A 23,167-nucleotide genomic window follows, 5' to 3' on the forward strand; every position below is an offset into this window, starting at 1 on the left:
GACAATGAATAGCATAATGAATAGTGATTGGCGAATTTATTCGCCAGGCGCGAATTTGCGGCGAATTTGCGCGTTTTGCCGCCAGCGAATAAATTCGGGCGCCGGCGTCACAAACGAGATGCCAGCGCCGTTTCGTGAATTTTTCACCGGTTCGCGAATTTCGCGCAAAATTCGCGAATTTTTCGGCAAAGCGAAACGGCGCAAATTCGCCCATCACTAATAATGAACTCAATTAAATCCTAAGGAACACTGGGACTGTGGAGATTCTGGCATTATTAACTTTACAGTACAGGATTATACACCCAAATATTAAATTGGGTGATGTGAAAGCAGAGACTTTACGCCTAACACCCAGGAACAGCAATATATACAGCTGTAGACTCTGGGACACTGCCAATGTGTTTAACTGTCTGAGCAATGAGTGGTAAAATATTTCTTTCCAACTGGGCGAATGAAATAGTTTTCATTGTGTTTGAGGCAAAGCTGTGAGAGACTTTTTTTTAATGCAATCAAGAACACTAGGGGCCTATTTATTAAACCTCAATTTTTTCTGGTCGAGTTTTTAAAGGGGAATTTATTATGCTCTGAAGCTGCTAAAAATCTGAATCTGAAAATACTCCAACTAAAACCTGTTAAAATCATGTAGAAGTCAATGGCAGATGGTCCCTTTTAACATTTGGAACATGTTTTTACCTTCAGGATTCTCAATAGTTTCTGGCTGGTTTTCATCCGATAAACCAAAAAATTAGAGTTGTTGCAGTGACAAGTCGATCTTTTGGGTGCGTCAGTTTGAAAAAGTTGCACAATTTGAATTGACACAACTTTTTGTTGGTTATTTAAGGGAATTCGGGTTTGGGAGTTTTTTTATTATTTTTTTATTTAATCATAGTGAGAAAAAGTTGAAGTTTAGTAACTACCCTCTTTATAGAGCAATATATTTAAAGTAATCCTGTTGGAATTATGTGAAGCACTATGTGTGTACATCTAACTGATTGTATTATGAGCACAATTTGATGGATGAACTTTTTATTATGTGTGAAGTAGATCAACTATAACTCCCTTATATTGTGATGCTTTGGCCCATACAGAAATTAAGCAATGTATATCACATGTGGTGTTCAGTTATAAATTATGTTCTTATGTCTTTTAATTGAGTGATTGAGTGGATTAGAGTGTGCAATATATGCATTTATGAAACAAATCACTGTATTAACGGTCTTCTAAGGTCCTAAGAGACAAGTGCAAATAAAAATTATTTGTAAGTGTAACTGCTTTTGATTGTATTAAATATCTACCCATTACTATTCTCTGCACTGCCGGTTCTGACTAAACGTAGCACTGAATTAATTTAGTAGCCAGCCCCTCTATGGTCAGGATTCTAATTCCGACAGGGCCTTGATTATGACTATGATTAAGAGACCTGTAAAGAAAGAGAAGAACAGACATGTGCAAGCCATTGCGGGGACTGGAGGACAGCTGACTACTGCAAAATTGTTTCACTGATACATGTAGTCAGAAAAAGCAATGCAGCTTATAGCAAGGGACAGAAGAGTATTGTTGACATATACAAATAAACTCACACACAGTAAAATATCAAGCAACATCAAAAGAAGGAACATATAATATTGAAAATGTATGCATGTTTATCAGGTAATCAGAGCTTTCTCTCACGTTCCTTTTTCTATCCTTTGGAGCAGTTTAGCTCCAACAGATTAGTGCACACACCAAATTGTCACTTCTAACTAAACAGCAACCATCCTTCCACTGTGCAGCTAACATTCCATCAATTCCATCAAAATTCCTGCTCTGCACTTATTGCTAGAAATGATACACATTACTAATTCAGCCAAGGTCACATTTATACACACGCTGAACTATATAATGCAAGATGTGACTCATGTACCATTATGCTGCTGGTCTGTGTATATGTAAGAATAGAAAAAAAGATAACAGCCGCCAATCTGAATGAATCAGACTGAAGGTCTTATCAATCCATTTTCCATTGTTGGAGACTTGAATCCTTCGCCTCTAACCCTCTCTATACCCCTCCTGTTAATTCGTATATTTTCACTGAACCGGAATGTAGGTGAGTTTACTTTTTCCATTTACAGCTATTTTTACAGTATATTTCTTTATATATCCAGACCACAGTAAAATGCATGCATGGTTTTTTTTTTTTTTCATTCGTTCCCATAAATAAACAACCCCCATTGAAGCCTTTAAAGAATAAACAAAATATCTTCACATGTAAAACTGAAGTAATAAGTATACAAAAATAGTCTTTATATTAATGCTTAGAGGCTGTTTTTTTTTCCATTGGACTTTTTTGTATATGCTTACAATGGTCCTTCTTTCACAGTAAACAATATAATACATGTAGATGGAAAGAAGCACACAGTGTAGCAAAAATAAAAAATGTCCTGCACTGCTGGCACAGTGGTAAAGGAGGCCAGGAGGAGGCTGTGTTCTATAAGTGATTTCATAGGGGCCCAGGGGCGATCCTGGCCCCTCCGCTGCCTGAGGCAGCAGCAGTTGCTGCTGCCCCCCCTCCCCCGGAAATTCTCTCTTAAAGTACCAGGAGTAGCATTTTTGCTGCCCCTGGTACCTAGTGGGGCGCTGCCGCCTGAGGCGATACCTCAACTCGCCTCATTGGCAAGCACCCCTGTAGAGGCCATTAACTACCTAGAGGGCAGGGTGCAAACTGCAAAAATTGGGCACTGCCCACCATAAATTGGCAGAATTTGCTTAGCAGCACTGTATTCATAACGGTCGAATGGGGGAAACACATGCGCATCCCCCCCACCAACCCCCTAATGTTTTTTAGACATACGAGTTAGAGAGCACTGGTGGAAGCAGACCATTATGGGTCCCTGTACTTACTGCCTGCACTGGCACTAGTTTCACAGCGCATCCACGACCAGAGTGTTACCTGCGTGAACACTAAGGGGCAAGGATGCAAGTCTCTGTTAGGATTTTGACATTTGCTTGCCATTAAAATTACATAAATGTGATTACCTACCTGTCTCTTTCTTTCGCTCTCACTTCATTTAACCTCTTTCCTAAACTTGCAATTCTTATGTGATCTGAAAAATCAATAAAAACTTAAGTTAAAAAAAAACCAAAAAATAAAATTGCATAAATGGGTGATTGCTTGGGAGCAATCCCCCATGTTTTCAACTTTGCACCATGAATTCCATCTTAGAATTGCCGCAGGTAGTACTTTATCACTATATTCACGAGGAATGACAAGTACTGAATTCATCCACCCATGCCTGTCCCCTAACTTGCACATTATTCCAGGACTGCATTGGACTTACCTGCTTCCCTATGGTAGGACGTAAGGACAGGGTTTTCTTTCAGCTGCTGACACCTTGCATGAAGTGCATGCACTTTTGTGCTCCTATCTGCTCTTGGACTCAATGTAGTATTGTAAATCACCCCTCATGTGCCTTCCATAGGATTTACAACATTGGGCAGAAATGTGCCCCTCTAGACCAGTGATCTCCAAGCAGTGGCTTGTGGGCAACAGGTTGCTCATCAACCCACTGGATGATGTTCCCAGTAGCCCTTAAAGCAGCTGCTTATTCTGCAATTCCAGGCTTAAAATCTGCATAAAAACCAGGTGTACTGCCAAACAGAGCCTACTGTAGGCTACCAGTCCACATAAGGGCTGCCAAATAGCCAATCACAGCCTATATCTGGCACCCACATGAACTTTTTTGAATCTGGCTCACAGGTAAATAAGGCTGGAGAACCCCTCTCTAGATTTAAATCAAAGCAGTTTACCAACATGACCTATAATATCAATTATGTAATGGTCACATTCCATTTGGCTCAACTGAAGAAATTGGTGGTGGGCAGTTGGGGGTCATGGGCTAAAATTTTTAATATTCCACTGTATTTAAGTGCATTTACCTAGCTGTCCTTAGTGGGAAAGGTTCCCAGAGACTCCAGCTATTTAAGTAAATAAGGGAGAGAAGCTAATGGTATATGGTTGAGTTCAATTTTTTTTATAGACCTTGCCACAAAGCTACTGTACATTAGGAATCCACTGAATGCAGGACCCATACTGATTCAGCTTTGGTCTATTCGTCTGAATCTAAGCTACTGGCCAAACCCAATCCAAATCCTTATCATTTAAAGAACAAGGTTGAGAACAAAGTGATTGCAATCCTGGGCTCTGGACACTCCAGTCCAACACTGCCTAATAATTCTGTGAAAAATACAGGCCATATTGGTGCCACAGCATTTTCTAAGCCTCTTATTTTAAATTCATGATATTTATTCACATTTATTGCACTAGCAGTGATTTTATTGTATTCAAATCTGCTGAACACCATGAATAAATGTACCACAAGCATATCATTTTAGACCAACCCCTTTTTGGTGAAATAATTATGTACATTTAACAGCATATGTTCACTAGTGAGTCTACTTTTTCCATGTTTTGTACAATTTAAAGGCAATTAAAGCTTCTCAAAGGATTGGGCAGTCCAGAATTATACCTGTACCGTCATATTTTCTGATCTAGGATGACCATCTTTAGTGTTATCATAGGTTCTTGACAGACATACATTATGGGCTGTACATGCCCAGTGATGTGACTGTCAATAGGTGTGGGCAGGGAAAGAAAACTTTCTATAAAGGTTTGGTAAATTTGGAGGAGTGGACCTAGTCCAATATAGTCATATGGCATAAAAATTCTATAGGGTTTATTTAATGCTTAAATAGATTTAAGGTGTAGTAATCCAGGTACCAAGCATTTTTGATATCGACACATGTTTTATAGTTTTAGCCAATTATTTCATATTGATATATACATGGTGCTCTGTCAACAAATGAACACTTATTTTAGAGATGTATTAAAGTACATATTTATATACCGGTAAATATTTTTTTTTACATAATACATATTACTCCACATTTGCTGAAAGTCTATTTGTCCATGTTATGTATTACAGTGCAACTTCTCAACAATACTGGGTTTGTGCACAAAAAGTTCCCATGGGTAATATACTTGACTACTCCCAACAGAGAGGAATTAACCGACCCTTGGCTTCCCCTTTGATTCATGTAATAATTTAAGATATGCTTAATATTCAAAATCAAATGCAGAGATTTAAACAAAGTAATCTATTTTTAGAATGAACATGTTTTGACAAGTCATGTGTTTTTCACATTGAGTCCTATTGAACTAGGACCATAGAAGTCTTTTTGTAGTGGTGTGAAAAATTAATTACAAGTAATAACCGGCAAAATGTTTTTAAAAAATATAAATATGTTCAACTGTTTTGAGGTTTAATTTTACAAGTATGAAAATATGCAACTTCACTATTTAATGCTAGTACTCTGGCATACTTAACAAATCATAGTTTATTTTATACTAGATAAATACACCATGAATTTACACCAATCTACTCTGTAGATATCCAGTAACTTCAACTGGAAATACATACAGCATACTAGGGATATACATTTAAGTCCTGGAGTCCCCACTCTGCTGCCCCTCCTCTGCACAAGTGCATATAATAAATGCAAGGGGTCGGAATGGGAGGGTGTTGCCGACTGTATACAAGTCGACAACAGTGGGTGTGTGGTGGGTTCTTACTGGTTCTCCTTTCTGCTGTGGGGTCTGCTACAGTTAAAGATCTGAACTAAGTTACAAAATAAGGCCTGTCATTTCAGTTACACAGAGTTGGTCCTGCATTTATATTTTTTACAGATTCATGTGCTTCTTAAAATGTAATACTGCAAATGCTGTAAACGTTTATTTAGTTCCAGCACATGTTTACAGCCATAACATTCCACTATAATACAGAATTTACAGTGTACTGGAGAGTTTTCTTATTTTATCCCTTGGGAAAACATTTGGTAGGGAAGAAGGAAGACTGAAAGAGAGCTGAAAGAAGGAAAGTAAAGAAAAGAATTTTAGAGGGGGTGGTAATTTTGGTTACGAGAGACCAGTCGGGTCTAAGGTTCCTGTCTACATATCATCAGGTAGGTTTTGAGGGGTTCAATCACCCTTGATGATTTTTTACATATACCCCTTTAAAAATGCATACTGTATCTATATCTTTTATGTTAATTGGGGATATACTTTACAACTAAATATGGCCACAGGCACAATGGGTTCAACTTCCAACCCAACTGTATGTATCAGTGGATTAACTATGGAGATGTGTGAGTGTACTAGAGCTAGGGTTGCCACCTGGCCGGTATTTTACCGCCTGGCCAGTAAAAATGATGGCTGATCCCAATGTTATTAATAGGTAAAAAAGTTAAATATATAGGAAGGCCGGTATTTTTTTCCCAGAAAAGTTGGCAACCCTAACTAGAGCCTGCCCCTGCTTTGACAGGAAGGCGGTTTAAATCCCCTTGAGGCCCATGCCATCATGGCAGAAAGCTGCCTCATAAAGGAAGAAAGGGAGAAAGACAATGTTCAATGCTTTTGTGTTTTTTTTTGGTTGTTCCCTTTTTTGAAGCAGGCCAGCCTTTGGGTCACACTTGAGGTTGGGGCATTTATATCACAAGGTGGGGAATTGATGATGGGGCAGGAAAATGGACATAACAGAGGCAGAGTTGTCCATGTAAGGGTTTTTTGCCAAATACCAAATTATGTCCTTAGAGTCCTTATGTTTGGATACTGTAGCAAGGGTCTAGCTCAGTGTTCCCCAACCAGTGGCTCATCACGAGCAACAAGTTGCTCACAACCCATTGGATGTTGCTCACAGTGACCCTTAAGCAGGTGCTTATCTTTGAATTCCTGGCTTACAGGCAAGTTTTAATTGCATAAAAACATTGTGCATTGCCAAAAATAGCTTCCTATAGGTGGTCAGTCCACAAATAGGCTACCAATATCCAATCACAGCCCATATTTGGCACCCCCAGAACATTTTGCATGCTTGTGTTGCTCCACAAATCTTTTTATATTTTAATGTGATTCACGGGTGAATACGATTGGGGACCCCAGGTCTAGCTAAACACTACTTGGCTATTTCAGTTTTTATGCAAAAGTCTGGTTGATGACTTAGAAAGAGAGACACATTTTTTCTGTTAGATAAGCAGTTCAAATGAAGTCAATTTACATGTGAAACATAGAGAAGAATAGGGAAAAGATGTGTTGCGTTACAGGCAGCTCTTTTTGGCACATGCATTCAAGGGAATTAACTAGCATAGAAATATATTAATAACTCTGACCACAGACTGAAATCACAGAAAAATACATACATTCTGATGTTTAGGACTAAAATGATGCCCTGATATTGCATAACCACCTCATATGATGTCTGACTAATAAAAAAAAAGAATTGCCTATTAATTAGGCCTATTAGCCTATTAATAGGGCACCCAAACAGATACAGATCTGTCACACTGCGAGCTTATTCATTTCAAGCTTTTGCTACAGCCTTCTGATTTAGGTAAAACAATAATAGTTATGCTCAGAGCAAACTATCCTTAATAAAGCTTGTAGTGATATTGGCAGGATTCATTTCTCTAAATACATTTTCTAAGGAGCCCTTTGACACAGTTGGGTGAAAACACAATGACGTAAATACAAACATGTACAATTAGGAGGAGGGGGCACTTCTCCTTACAATCAACAGGAAATGTAATACTTCCACATTTGGTCATCAAACAATGTTCATTTGTAAGACTCGTTAGTGTTGATGCATTTTAGTGCAATCTAAGCTCACTTGGTTTAATGACCTGAGGTATGGGCAATAGTTTTCCTGCCCGTCTGGGAAATCATCGTCTGCTAAATGCAGCATTCTTTTTAAATCAGCCTATACTAGGGTAAAGCCACACAAGAAATGTCTAAGCATTTTGCCACTTGCAGCAGTCCATTTAAAATGCCATGACCAAAGTCTTTGAAGGCCATTTCTGTCTACAATGGCCATCGCAATGGCTATCTACATCTGGCAACTGTCTACTATTATCACTAAAAAAACACAGACATCTGTGGTTTCCAATGATAATTGTAGGCTGCAGTTACTTGCAGCTATTTCAGTAGGATTAAGCAAAAGCTCCAGAAATCATCTGTGGCATTGCCTCCAAAAGAATGCAAATCTCTCTACTTTTGCTGGATGTACTTTTACGTGATTTGACTAATCATATACCAGATCTATTTAAGCCTACAGAGCATTCATGATATGGATATACAGTATTTATGATGCAGTGCCCAAGTAGCTGTGTGTAATGTCTCTGCCACATTCTTCCTATCAAATCAAAAGCTGAGCTTCATATTTAGTCACACTCTGTTACAAATTTGCCATTTTAGTGGTTTTTAATTCAGCAGCTGTGTAGCAAAATGCTGGGAGTTGCCCCACCATTAACTAGTATGGTAATTATACGGACACTAAGGGTAGAACTCCAAAAACACAGGCATCAAGTCGGATGCGACGGAAATAAGGTAAGCAACAGGAATGTCAGATGGTGTTGCAGCGTTTGTCAGACGCGACACAACAGTCGTCGGATGAACACTACGACTTCATCAGACATCTCCATCTCTTACCTTATTTCCATCGCATCTGACTTGATGCCTGTGTTTTTGTGCAGCGCATCGGATCACGACGAAATTGCTCGTGGAGTTCACCTGACCCACAGTCACATTTTCAAAACAAGGTGCTCATGCTAAACAAAAGTTTATATAGGTGTATTGTGCTTCTCTGACATCACTGAAGGGGCAGGGCAGATACGAGTATAAAAATAAAGGCAGTCTCAAGACTTTTTTTTGATTTTTGTGCCCCTGAGGAAGACCTCTATAGGTCGAAATGCGTAGGGCGACATGCTGTTGCCATGTGGGTTAACTAGCATGTAATAAAATTCGTTTTTATTTACTTATAGATTGTGCTTTCCTCCTTTTTTTGTTTTCAAGAAAGGAGGAGGAATCAGAGCTCATTGATGTTGCAGCCTGCTACCAGACAAATCAATGTTGCACCTCGCAATACTAGTGCTACCAGTTGAATTGTTGCCATAGGAATTTGCACCTATTATTATGCTGCGCCTTATATTTCTGTTGTAGTATTGCAACATAGTATTGAGTATGATGATGATGATTAATAAAAATTATATTTATTTGATCAATACACTGCACTAATAACATTGTAATTGACAAGCTTTGATAATTAAAATAATACTCTCATTGTTTGTTTAACTTATCTTAATTTCCTTTTTCTTTCTTTTTTGTTTATTGTAAAATATTGAAAACAAATAAAAACATTTGTGAAAAAAAAATAATAATAATAATACTCTGAATGCTTTCCATGCCATGTCATAGCCATGCTTATTAAATGCTGCAGAATTTGCAGGTTTCAGGTTCAAAATCTCACAGTCAAATCTCTTCAAAGAGGATCAGGGTCAAATGTTAACACTTAAAGAGTTAAAATAGATTTATCATTCATTTTATATCTGGGTGGCAGGTCCCCTTTAAGGCATATGCTATCAAAATTACATTTGTGTGTGATTATTTCTGTTGCAGCTCTTGATACAGCCTATTGTGGGAACTCTGGAATTAAAACCACATTTAGGGTAGCAGCAGCTCCAGGGTTCCCCTGAGTCAGTAGGTGCAGTATAGAGGGTTGAGTGGGGTCTTAACTGCTCTTAAAGAGTCTGCTAAAAAACGTTATCCCTAAACGATTAAGGGGGTCCTAAACATATCTTAATGGGTGCTCAATAAAACCTGGTTATACCACTAGTTCTCAGTGAAGTAAAAGTTGTTATCCAACTTATTTGCAACTATAACCAATAGTTATCCCCTTCATTTGCAGAGAGATTGTGGCAGTTGTCAACTAGGTGTAGATGTAGGTATGTACACAACTGAAGGCTATAAGGATGATATAACAGATCCAGGGTATAACATCTGGATTATATACGATTGGAATCACTGATGTAGGGTATAGCTTTGGAGGTTATAGATAAAAATGTTGTAGGCCATACCTGCTGGATTATGCAATTATTATCTAAATGATCTAGGATATTTCCGCTGGAGGATATACTGTTATAATACACAAAAGCCATGAATATCTTGTAAATTATATCCTTATAAACGGTGAGTAGTGATGTCATCAGTTATAAACGGTGAGTTCTGATGTAATTTCTGTCACATGACTCACTAAAATTTGTGTATTATAATTAATAAAGTACCCCCAGTTGTAAAATATGAGGATATTATAAGTTACCTCGGAGTTCCATGACCTGTATAAAAACACTCGGCCTTCGGCCTCGTGTTTTTATATGGTCATGAAACTCCTCGGTAACTTATAATATCCTTATATTTTACAAGAGGGGGTACTTTATTCACTATATAATAAGTATAACGGCTGTATGATATAACAGCTGGATTAAAAAAGATGTAGGGTATCCCAGCTGAAGGTTTTAAGAATTGGTATAACAGATGTAGGATATAACAACTGGAGAATAAAGGCTGGGATAACATCTTGGGGATATGACTGGTAAAACAGCTGTAGGGTATAACAGCTAAAAGATACAGGAATGGGTATAACAATTAGGTGTAGGGTATAACAAATAGGTGTAGGGTATGACAACTGAAGAACATAAGGCTGGTAAAAACAGATGCAGGGTATTTTGTGACAAAAAATTTTTTAAGCAAAACAATTTGTGGTGATAAGGAGTAATTGTTAGAACAGGTGTAGTCTTGTATTTTAGGACATAAGACTGGAAAAACACATATAAGAGGGTACCACAGGTAGAGTGTATGTGCCTGGTATGACAGGTGATGGATAAGTCAGCTGGAGGATATAAGACTGGCATAACGTGTAGGAGGGTTTAACAGCTAGAGTGTATAAGCGATGTAGGGTATCTCAGCCAGAGGATATAAGACTGGCATAACATGTAGGAGGGTATCACAGCTAGAGTGCATAAGCATGATATAACAGATGTAGGGAACCCCAGCTAAAGGATATGACAGCCATAAGCAGAGTCAAACTGGGCCTGAGAGAAAAAAAACAGATGGGCCCGATGACCCAGACATGATCCCGGCCTGTCCTCCACTGTTGCTCCCACTGCCCTCCCTGTCAAGATTGTGCAAAACATATGAATGAAGTGTGTATGGTGTGGGAGAGGGGGCTGGTGGTGGGTGAGCGGGCGAGTGGTGGAGGCCCCATAGAGGATGTAGGGGCCCCTGGGGTAGCAGCCCTGGTGGGCGTTGCACACCCTCGTCTGGGCATAAGAGAGTATCACAGCTGCAGTATATGAGCCTGGCGCAACAGATGTAGTCTATCTCAGATGGAGGATATAAGACTGACTTTACATGTAGGGGGTATCACAGCAGAAGTGTATGAGAAAGGTATAACAGATGGAGGGTATCTCAGTTAAGGCTTTGACATACGGGCAGATTTGGGGAGATTTAGTCGCCTGGCGACTAATCACCTCTTCTGGGCGACAATCTCCCTGAACTGCCTTTGCGTGTCTACCTGTCCGCTATAATGAAAAGTCGCCTGCGCTAAAGCACACGCGGTGCTTCGTTTTCCGAAATCGCCGAAGTTGCCTCACGAGTAAACTTGGGGCGACTTCTGAAAACGAAGTGCTGCGTGTGCTTTAGTGCAGGCGACTTTTCATTATAGCGGACGGGAAGACACGCAAAGGCAGTTCGGGGAGATTGTCGTCCAGAAGAAAAGCCGATTAGTCGCCAATCGACTAAATCTCACCGGATCTGCCCGTATGTCTCAAGCCTAAAATGTTATAAGAATGTTGCTAGATATCAGTTATCTAGCACCAAAAGGAAATTCCAAACAATCACCAAAAAAAAGTGAGAAAGCCTAGAAGTGGGAGTAATTGTGTGATGAATGGGGTGGGAGTGTGTGGCTGTTGATAAGGGATCTGGCACCCAGTCAGGAGGCATTGCAAAGCCCCAGCAAACTCACTAGTCTCAAAGCAGAGGAAATCGGAAAATATTCCATCTGAGGGAAAAAAACTGTGAGAGAGAGAGAGAGAAAGGAGCAAGTCGTTCTGAAAGAAAAACTCCCCCGGCTAAAGGGAAATAATAGGTGCTTAATATTTCCATTGAGGAGGATGAGAGGGGAGGTTGAAGGACACTGAGGAGAAGCCAATGATCCGGACCGTGGATCTGTAGTACTTTAACCCCTGCGATACCATCTGTTTGTGTGTGAGAGAGAGTGTGTGTGTGTGTGTGTGTGTGTGTGTGAGAGAGAGAGAGAGAGGAGGCGAGAGCGTGCGCTGCTGTCTGTCTGTCTGAGCTGCTTGTAGTGCTGTTAGCAGGGGCTATAGCCGCGCATGGCACATTCCGTGCAAGGATTCGCTTGCTTGCCCTCATGCTGAAGGCGGTTTCTTCCTTATCTGGACCTATTTAAAGGTGGAAGTGAAAGAAGGTTTCCCCGCCACTGTCTCGTCTCACGCCCTGGAGATCACCAAGGTATGTCACTGGCGGCAGCGCTACGGGCTCATCACAGCCGCTTATACTGATCCGCCGCTCCAGCTGTTCCGGGACTACATCTCCCGCCGACCTTCAGCAGCTCTGACACAGGCTGGGGGGAATGGGGGGTTGTAGTTGCGGCCAGAGCTGAGGTGCTAAAGATTTTCCAGTTCCCCATTCTTAATAAGATTATTCCTATGTGTTGCCGCCTGGGAGAGCGAGACGCCGGATTAAGGGCTAATGCGATTAGTGGATCCGTATTAAAGGGCTGTTAGTGTGCCCTCCATTCTCTTGCTGGTGCGGCTGATTTGCACTTGTGCTTGGACCGGTCTCTAGGGGTGTCAGTGTGTCCCATAGAGGTGCTGCTGCTACTGTGTTTGTGTCTACCTGTTATTATTTACTGGGACCAATGGAAACTTTTATAGATGCAGCAGCTGCAGCATCTTCCCTCTGCCTCTAATTTACCCCAGGGATCAGTGTGTGTGACATATATTCATATCTATTCTTATTCATGGGATTCCCACTGAGAACAGAACATATCTTGGTGCTGCTGAATGAAAGATTCTGCTCCCTGTGTTAACATTTGCCCTATAAAGTTATTGCTTTTACATGGGTTTTGTTCCCCTTTACGCCATCAATTACCACAGGATTCAGTGCCATTGACGATGAGGTAGTTGCAACATATACATACACTGTTGCTGATCATTCAGCTGCTGCGGTGTGTTGCTGGCTGTCGGCACTGAGAGGGTTAATGTGCTCCAGGGGGCTGGGTGGTACTCGGCCGTGTATATATCACCAGTGATGGGCGAATTTGTCCCATTTCGAGAAAAATGGGCAAATTTGCTGTCAGAAAATGAGCGTAACCCGAATTTGACGCCTGCGTCAATTCACTGCAATTTTGACACCCGCATTTAAGTCAATGGGCATCTGACTAATGTTGACGCGGCACCGTTTTGAAGTGAGTGACTATTCTGAATTTTTTTTTTTTTGACGGCAGTTTCGCAAGTTTATTCGATGGCGGCGGAATGTGGAAATCCGCAGCGGATTCGTGCCTGCCGTATTTATTCGCCCATCATTATATATCACTCCTGCGGTGCCTTGGTAGGTGGAGGTGAAAAACAGGGTCTCTAAAGGTGGCCATAGACGTACAGATCGCCAAAAGAGCCGATCTCTACCCGATATGTCCACATTGAAGTGTGTGATATCGGGCTGATGCGATCGTGGGCCCTAGGGCCCAACGATCTGATCATAATGGATCCGATACTGGCGGTCGGATAGCAGGACCGCACAGATGAGGTCGCGATCCGACAGGATTTTTTAACCTGCTCGATCGAGATTCAGGCAGATATGGGTCGGGAAAGCCCGTCGGATGGCCCCCCACACGGACCAATAAGACTCTGTCAGTCGGCAGCTTTTATCGGCCCGTGTATGGGGCCCGATTATATGTCTGTTTTTTCTCTGTATGTGAGGAGATTCCATAGAGATGTGCCTGTGATTTATAAAGCTTATTCATGTGCATTTTCCATGGCAGGTATTCTCATAGGCTTAATTGCAGCCACAGCATCTCGTAAACTTGCTTGGCCCATTGTGCTCAGCGCAGAGTACCCCTGTACATAAAGCAGCCTCTAATGTGCCTCAGTTTAAGGACATGAGCCTCAGGTTTGATACCTGAAGCTTAGGGAACCTTCCCCTCCCCATGCTTTGACAGGAGCTGCTGCGGCTGAGCTGATGAATCGCTTAGAACAGGAATTTTGTATCTCCCTCTCCATCCAGTGGATGAACAGTATATCAGAGTATGCAGGGAAGCTCACTGCAGATCCCCAGGGGCTGGAGAGGTTGTCTGTGCTCTGTTTCCTCCCTTTTTTCCAAGGTTTGTGGCATTTTAACCATCTGTTTGCCAGGGAGGTTTCAGTAGATAAGAGGTTTGACTTGGCAAGGGACAAGCTCTTCGCGTGCACCACGGATCCACTTGTGAACAGATTTGGGCTTTACTCTCCAAGCTGGAGCAGCCGCAGAGCCCTGCAACTTACTGCTGTCATTTTCCATCAGGGTACGGTATCGCTTCCTTATTTCTTAGCAACTCAGGCTTTTTTTTTCCACCGCAGGAAATATGGAATTCATCCTGCATGTGCAACCGTATTGCTCAATATACCATCACAGCTGTTGCATCACTGAATTTTTTTCCATTTATTCAGATAACTGGTGGTTTGATTTTAAGTGTTCACTTTGATTTCCCCATGAGGATGCTTTATATTTTTATTATATATAATATATAATATTTATTATATATCTGTAGGCATATCCTTGGTGTGAAAATAGAGGGCAGGGGAACATGCTTTTAGAGAATCTGTTTTTATGCAGTGGAATCCGGGGCATGATTTTGTATGGATATCAATAAGGATACTTGGAGGTCATCCATAAAATAAATAGTGGGTTGAACCCTTTGTGTTTGTGCTGCCTTAAATGGCAAAAAAATCCCATTTTTGGGCCTGTGGTAGGAGAGAGAGATGGTGATTCTCTTTACAATGCATCTGCACACGTGGAGAACACGGCTCCCTGCACCGCATGCTGCAGCCTTCTGCAATGTTGGAAATAGTGCAGGCAAATCACATTAACAGAAGTTATTGAAGCAATATTTTAGAGATTTACAGAATAATTTCTATTATTTTGAAAATTATGCTAGATTGGCATGGTATTACGCTAAAGGCGTCAGCAAGGCAGTCACTTATGCGTATCATCTATATTTGTAAATGCTCAAGCCTATGATTAAGTGTCCTAGCGACACGAAACGCGTCAGGCAAGAGATGATTGTATAAATAAAGTTTCTATTTTTATCTGCAAACCTTTGGTCTGATCTATACGTGAGTTACCAGTTTGCCCTGCACCAACATTTACTCTTAAGTCACTTATGCATAAAGCAATGCCCCACTTCATGCCACACTCTTTCTGGAACAGCGGAGTATACCAGTATATTAAATACAGTCAGATATGTAGGCTCAAGCCATGTGAGTAACCCTATATGGTAGGAGAGCCAATTAATATTTAATGTGCAAAGCTTTGCCTTCCAGAGGGGGATTGTAATGCATAAAATTCATATTGATTGTGTGGAAGGCAGGTTGCTTGTAGAAAACCCTGGGTTCAATTTCGCAGGGGTATTAGAATGAAAAGTGACCTTGTCTGTGGGAGAGAAGACAGCGAGCTGCTTTAGCATATGCTAAGCACGGATCCCTGCTCTTACCGTCAGGTTGCTGCAACTGCTGAAACGGGAGGTAGACTCTATAATAGTAATGTGTGTGGAATTCCAGGAATATAGTAGTGTTTACTGATAAGACTGCTATTGCAGTAATGGTTGCAGAAACATTTGATGACTGCTGGAGCTGTTACAAGTCCCTTTTATTTTATATTACATTTCCTATTACCAAGTCCATTATACGGAATGTGATGCACAGTGGTTGTAAGGCTGTATTTTTTTTAACAGCCTCACTAATCCTCTGCCCCCATCTTGATCTACTATAATGGAATTAATTCCCCTGTTGATGAATGCTGCTTAGATATCAGGGGTTTGCACTGGCTGTTATACTGTTACTTTTCAGCTATCCCTGCATGTGGGTTTCTGTTGCTGATTTGTGGGTTTGCATCTTATTATATTAATTTGCACAGCTAATTTGTGTGTGATTAGTGCTAAAGATTCACAAATACAGGTATGGGACCTGCCATCCAGAATGCTCGGGACCTAACGGATCTTTCCGTAATTTGGATCTTCATACCTTAAGTCTACTAGAAAATCACATTAAAGGGATACTGTCATGGGAAAACATGTTTTTTTTCCAAAACGCATCAGTTAATAGTGCTACTCCAGCAGACTTCTGCGCTGAAATCCAATTCTCAAAAGAGCAAACAGATTTTTTTATATTCAATTTTGAATTCTGACATGGGCCTAGACATATTGTCAGTTTACCAGCTGCCCCAGTCATGTGACTTGTGCCTGCACTTTAGGATGGAACTACTATAATCTGGCAGGCTGTTATTTCTCCTACTTAATGTAACTAAATCAGTCTCAGTGGGACTTGGCTTTTACTATTGAGTGTTGTTTTTAGATCTACCAGGGAGCTGTTATCTTGTGTTAGGGAGCTGTTATCTGGTTACTTTCCCATTGTTCTGTTGTTAGGCTGCTGGCGGACGGAGGACGGGAGGGGGGTGATATCACTCCAACTTGCAGTACAGCAGTAAAGAGTGGCTAAAGTTTATCAGAGCACAAGTCACATGACTTGGGGCAGCTGGGAAACTGACAATATGGTCAGATTTCAAAATTGAATATAAAAAAATCTGTTTGCTCTTTTGAAAAATGAATTTCAGTGCAGAATTCTGCTGGATCAATACTATTAACTGATGCATTTTTTAAAAAAAAAACGTTTTCCCATGACAGTATCCCTTTAAACATTAAATAAACCCAATAAGCTGGTTTTGCCTCCAATAAGGATTCATTATATTTTAATTTGGATCAAGTACAAGGTACTGTTTTATTATTACAGAGGAAAAAGGGAATCATTTTTAAAAATTTGATCTATATGGATAAAATGGAGTCTATGAAAGATGGCCTTTCTGTAATTTAGAAACTTTCTGGATAAAGGGTTTCCGGATAACAGATCCCATACCTGTACTATGTAATGAAGAGAATGCAAACAAATGAGCATCTTTTTTTACCTAAGCATTTTTGGAAAGCAGAGAAAAGAATGCAAATCAATGTAGCACAGGGGTATAATTGTATAAAGCATAGTAAGTCCAGTATCCAGGGGAATCCACTCAGGCCCAATGTGATTTTTCTTTTTATAAGGATGGTGAAATAATTTAATTTGCACTTGTCATTACCTCCTATAATGTTACCCCAGGAAACTTCAAAGTAGCGTGTTGTAGATAAAGAGTTATGTTACTTTCCCTCTGTTGCCCCTTCAATTTTATGTCCAAAATAGGCATCCATATTTAATAGATAGCAAGGAGTTAATTTATGCACTGCATGAAAACATTACCCTAGCATGTGTTGGTGTAAACATATTTTTTATTCTTTGGTACAGTTCAGACATATATCCTGTGGGTATGCCCAGTGTTTGAAACTAACAACGAATAACATTAGCATGGGATCTGCATAGGTGGAATCAATAATGGTTCCAATGAGATGGATGTGTGTAGCCTTGGCCTTTATGCAGATCAGAGACTCAGCAGCACAGTTCAGATGCTTGCTTTCATCTCCATCATGTGGCTGTGGAAGCCATGATTTTCTAAAGCAAACCTTACCAATTGCTCAGTGGCTTGATCTGGTGTGTGCCCATTGCTGTTGTACATTGGGGGGTTTCAAGGGAAGCTTCCAGGTAGAGAATTTGGGCAACGGGATACACCTGTAGAACTAAGGCTATATAATACATTTGTGTAGACACAAACATGCATTGTAACCTAGAAATTGTATAATTGTCACCTAGAAATAGTACTGTCCCAAGCTCATCAGTAGTGTTTTTATTAGAATAATACTGTCTTCTGAACCTTTTATTATTAGTAGTAAATATCAGTGATGCAGCCAGTGGGGCTATGGAATCCCCCATCAATGCTAAATTGCTGCTAAAAAATAAGACTGAATCAAGTTATTGTGACTGGCTAATATATGATCTGGAGGCCAAAAATGTGCAGTCCTTCAACTAGTGCTACTAGATAATAATTGCTATCATGTTTAGTTAAGTTTTACTCATATACCTGCAATAGATTGTAAGCTCTATGGGATTTTCTGCCGCTTAAAGGAATTGTTCAGTGTAAAAATAAAAATTGGGTAAATATATTGTATGTGCAAAATAAAAAATGTTTGTAATATAGTTAGTTAGCTAAAAATATAATGTATAAAGGCTGGATGTACTGGGTGTCTAACATAATAGACAGAACACTACTTCCTTAATTGCATGAACATATTTGCTCCCTTTAGTGCTCTTGCACCTACACCTTCGGCATTGGTAAATAAGCCCATTTGTAAGTGTCCCATAGAGCTTACTCTACCCTATTCTCTACTCTAAAGGAATACAGTTACTGATTGAAACTCCTGCCAATAGACGTTTATGCAGCAGATGGGGAGGGTGATTTTGAGAACATGGGATGAATTTTAGTTTGGCAGTGTGTGTGTGTGTGTGTGTAAAGGGAAAAGAGAGAAGCGTAAGAAGCATATTTCTTCAGCCGCCCTTAGGATGGAAGATTAGTTGCTGTGCAACCAGGTCTGTGTACTCTGTGTAGCATAGTCCTGACTCCCTGTACAATAAAACCAGAGACTTTCCTTCTTTAAATCAACGCTTAAGGGACAAACGTTACGTTTAGAATTTTTTGCATAAACAGATCGATTAACCATTTCTAAAAATATATACATTGTTAAAGGGATATGAAAACATTTGTTATCAACTACAGGTATGGGACCTGTCATCCAGAATGCTCGGGACATGGTGTTTTCCAGATAAGGGATCTTTTCGTAATTTGGATCTTCATGCTTCATGTAAACATTAAATAAACTCCATAGGCTGGTTTTGCCTCCAATAAGGATTAGTGATGTGTGGGTTGGGATTTCCCCGACCCGCACCCGCCAGCCAACCGCCCTCCACCCGCGCCTGTCCACGCCCAACTTCCGGGTTCCTTTTACAGACCCGTCGATGACGTCACAAAAGGGGCGGGTGCTGCGTCTATAAAAGAAGAACCCAGAAGTCGGAAGCCAGCATTTGAAGGTGGCTCCTCTTCAAGGGCGCCACCCGCAAAGAGGTCGGCCCGAACTTGTCAGACTCGTGGGTAATCCGGTTAAACCAGTAAAATTATTTCCAGATGGAACAGAGACCATTTCTAGTTTACACACTTATACCTAATAGAAATAACGTTATACACTAAATGGTAGTGTGTTGGGGGCTCCTTCATTGAGAAGGTTTTGGGAAATTTTGTGGATAACAAACTGCGTATCTATACGCAGATATTTTAAAGTGCTGTCTTTCATAAAAAGGGCATTAACCCAAGGGATGAATACATAGATCTCTAGTAAGGCCTTACCTTGCTGATGCAGTGCAGTTTTTGCTCCATTTTTAAGAAGGATATTAACGAGCAGTGAAGAGTGCAGAGACGTGCAACTAAACTGGTAAAGTGAATGAAAAAATGAAACTATAAGGAAGGATTATCATGGCTGGGGTTTGTAAAAAGGCTCTTGCGAGGAAACATGAAACATTAGAAGACATTAAAGACAGATAGCAGGTGATCTTTTTCTCATAGAGAGGAACAAGGACCGAACTTTCATTTGAAGCTGTGAACATGGTTATTCATTGTGAGGGCAATGAGCAGCATGTGGAATGTCCTGCTGGGTGAGGATGTGATTGCAGATTCTATTATTTTGAGCGACCCCAGTTACAACATAGAACCAACATAGAACCAACAGAGGTTGTGATGTCACAAAGGGAGGAGCAATAGAGTGGGTTTGTGTTAAAAGGTGATTTGTGAAGTTTTGTATCTTACACTTGATAAAGTATCCATGTCGATACGAAACATGGTGTGATCAATAAAGTATTTTGCAGCAGAGTCTGCGACCTGTGTGCTCCATCCTATCCTTTGGTTTGAAAGTATCTTATGGAGCAATGAAATGACCTGGCATGGCTGCCTACATACCAATATTACAGGTAAAGAAAATACATTAACTGGTTCAAGGATAAAGTTATATATGGAAGAGTGAATTATCTGCAATGTAAACAGTGTAATTTAGAAATAAAAAGTACTCAATAAAAATCAGAATCCATTAAACCTCACAAGGACAAAACGTAGAGTAGCTTCAGTTTCCCTGTTTGCCCTGTTTATCTGAAAAAATGACAACAACTACAGATTTTCTGGTGATTACTGCATTTACTACATGTAATGACCCTTTTTTAAGGGGTGTGCAAAAATCCCTTTGCAACAGGCATCTTGCCAATTTTCCACAAAAATGCATTTTTATGTTTTATAAACATTTGTTTTGTTGTAGGCTGTAAAAACAGTTGAATGACAGTAGCTTGTTTTGGCAACAACTGGAGGTTTGAGTAATAGAAGAGATCAGTAAGGCTCAGGTCATTGTGCCTGATCCAGTGCTTTCAGAAAGAGCCAGGATTTTACAATGGAACTGCTATCAGATAAGTTATTTTTATTCTACACAATGTAGCTGGAGGAGTTTTGGTGGGACTTGGATTTTTACTATTGAGTGCTAGCCTCATATCTACCACTAGTGGGGCATGAGAACATTTTTAGTAATGCAGGTATCAGGGACATGTTGTCTTGTTACCTTCCCATTGTTCTTTCCTGAACCAGCAAGTGTATTTTTTTTTAGTTGTAATATTGGTGTGTGGGTAGCCATTTCAGGTCATTTTGCCTAGCCATGTGCTTTCAGAAAGAGCCAGCACTTTAGGATGGAACTGCTTTCTGGCAGGCTTTTGTTTCTCCTACTCAATGTAATTGAATGTGACACGGCGGGACCTGCATTTTACTATTGAGTGCTGTTCTACCAGGCAGCTGTTATCTTGTGTTAGGGAGCTGCTATCTGTTACCTTCCCATTGTTCTGTTGTTAGGCAGCTGGGGGGTGAGGGGGTGATATCTCCAACTTGCAGTGCAGCAGTAAAGAGTAAACAAAGTTTATCATAACACAGTTTACATGATTGAGAGCACCTGGGAAACTAAAAACACGTCTAGCCCCATGCCATATTTAAAAATTTCATATATAAATCTGTTTGCTCTGTTTGTCACAGGGGGTCACCATCTTGGAAAGTGTCTGAGACACTCACATGCTCAGTGGGCTCTGAGCAGCTGTTGAGAAGCTAAGCTTAGGGGTTGTCACAAATTATCAAGCAGAAAATGAGGTTTGTCTGTAATATAAGCTGATGCTACAGGGCGGATAATTAAATTCTGATACTAGTTGCACTGGTTTCTGTGCTGCCATGTAGTAATTATCTGTATTAATTACTAATCAGCCTTATATTGTGACATTTCGTCTAGCCCCATGCCATATTTAAAAATTTCATATACAAATCTGTTTGCTCTTCTGAAATAGGGAATGGCCATGAAATAGACTAAATGGTTAGAAGCAAGAGGGCCCACTGACACCTGGGCCCACCAGGAGTCTTCCTGGTATCCTGGTGGGCCAGTCCGACACTGACCACAGCACATATAACCCCCTGTATAACGAGCTCCTGTTTATCTGTGTTCAAAAGGGTTTATAATGTTTCTTTATGCATGGAGAGAGTTCTTTTTGTAAAAAAAAAAAAAAAAACCAGGGCCTGCAACTTTACACTCCTAAAAGGTATATAAAAAATACATTAAAATGTTTGTGCAAAGCATGGGGATTTATTCATAGCCTATTAGAAATTGAAAGAGAACACACTGATATGTACAGGAAAATCTTTGCAAAAACACTATGGGGTATATTTATCAAAGAGTGAAGTTAATAGTGAAGTTCCGCCACTAGAGTGAAATTCCGCCACTTCCCATTCATTTCTATGGGGTTTTTAAAGGCGTATTTATCAAAGGGTGAAATTTTTAAAGGCGTATTTATCAAAGGGTGAAATTTCACTTTCACCCATTGATAAATACGCCTTTCAAAATCCCATAGAAATGAATGGAGAGCTGCGGAATTTCACTCTAGTGGCGGAACTTTACTCTTTGATAAATTTACCCCATAATTCCTTCCCACATATGCTGTTTTGCATAAGCCAATTGAGTGAAACTATAATAAATAGGCTGTGCATGAATCCCCATTGAAATTTGCAATAAAGGTTTGGTGTGCAGGTGTAATGTTCTGTGATAGAGGTATGTGTTTATACAGATCAGTAATGGCTCATGTGTTCTTGAAACCACAGTGTGAAAACGTTGTTAGTTGGCCCAATCGGGTGTTTGTAAAGTAGTAATAACTTGTACAACCAGCATAGGTTTCAAAGCTTGTATATATTTCACACTGCCTGACAAGGTTTGATTACTAAAAATTAGTTTTCTAAAATGTGACATCTTGATACATAGGCAGAAGTAGATAGGAAACTGGAGTGCTAGAGAAAGGCTCATGCTGTTAAATGTGCACGTCTGCATATTTTTGTCTCATCTATCTGAACATGGCATTCCTATCCCTGGATTTGTGCTGTCTGTGGGATAATGCTTTGAGAGGGAAACACAGGGCGAAGTGTGACATCCTAACCTCTAAAACATTGCTTCATAGGGCAGCAAGCCAACATCTTGTATAATGTTTCATTGCTTTTACATGCATTAGTAACGCATGCTGTTTCTCTGTTTCTCTTAAACCCTAAAAATTAATAGGGCTAAAAATGGCATGTTTTATATACTGAACTTATTGCACCAGCCTACATTTTTAGCCTCTCAATAGCAGCAATGATCCAGGACTTCAAACTTGTCACAGGGGGTCACCATCTTGGAAAGTGTCTGTGACACTCACATGCTCAGTGGGCTCTGAGCAGCTGTTGAGAAGCTGAGCTTAGGGGTTGTCACAAATTATCAAGCAGAAAATGAGGTTTGTCTGTAATATAAGCTGATGCTACAGGGCTGATAATTAAATTCTGATACTAGTTGCACTGGTTTCTGTGCTGCCATGTAGTAATTATCTGTATTAATTACTAATCAGCCTTATATTGTGACATTTCTATTCTATGTGTACTGTATATTGTGCGTCAGTCCCTAAGCTCAGTAAGTGACAGCAGCACAGAGCATGAGAAGTGAATCAGCAGAAAAATAGATGGGGAGCTACTGGGGCA

The 23,167-nt window shown here is 40.2% G+C and overlaps 1 protein-coding gene across 10 annotated transcripts in view; it reads left to right on the forward strand.

Moving 5' to 3' along the window:
• slc8a1.S (solute carrier family 8 (sodium/calcium exchanger), member 1 S homeolog) overlaps positions 1 to 23,167 on the forward strand; it is a 297,009-nt gene that overhangs the window by 83,633 nt on the left and 190,209 nt on the right. The window contains exon 1 of one of the 10 annotated variants that reach the window (XM_018265143.2): positions 12,200 to 12,391. The exons of 8 other annotated variants lie outside the window; for them this stretch is intronic. The gene's annotated coding sequence lies outside the window, so the exon portion shown is untranslated. Of the gene's footprint in view, positions 1 to 12,199; positions 12,392 to 14,363; positions 14,442 to 23,167 lie in introns of those variants that run through there. One more of the 10 variants, XM_041564370.1, reaches the window with a different exon arrangement.

This window comes from Xenopus laevis, chromosome 5S, assembly GCF_017654675.1.
Source record: "Xenopus laevis strain J_2021 chromosome 5S, Xenopus_laevis_v10.1, whole genome shotgun sequence".
NCBI classification, from domain to species: domain Eukaryota; kingdom Metazoa; phylum Chordata; class Amphibia; order Anura; family Pipidae; genus Xenopus; species Xenopus laevis.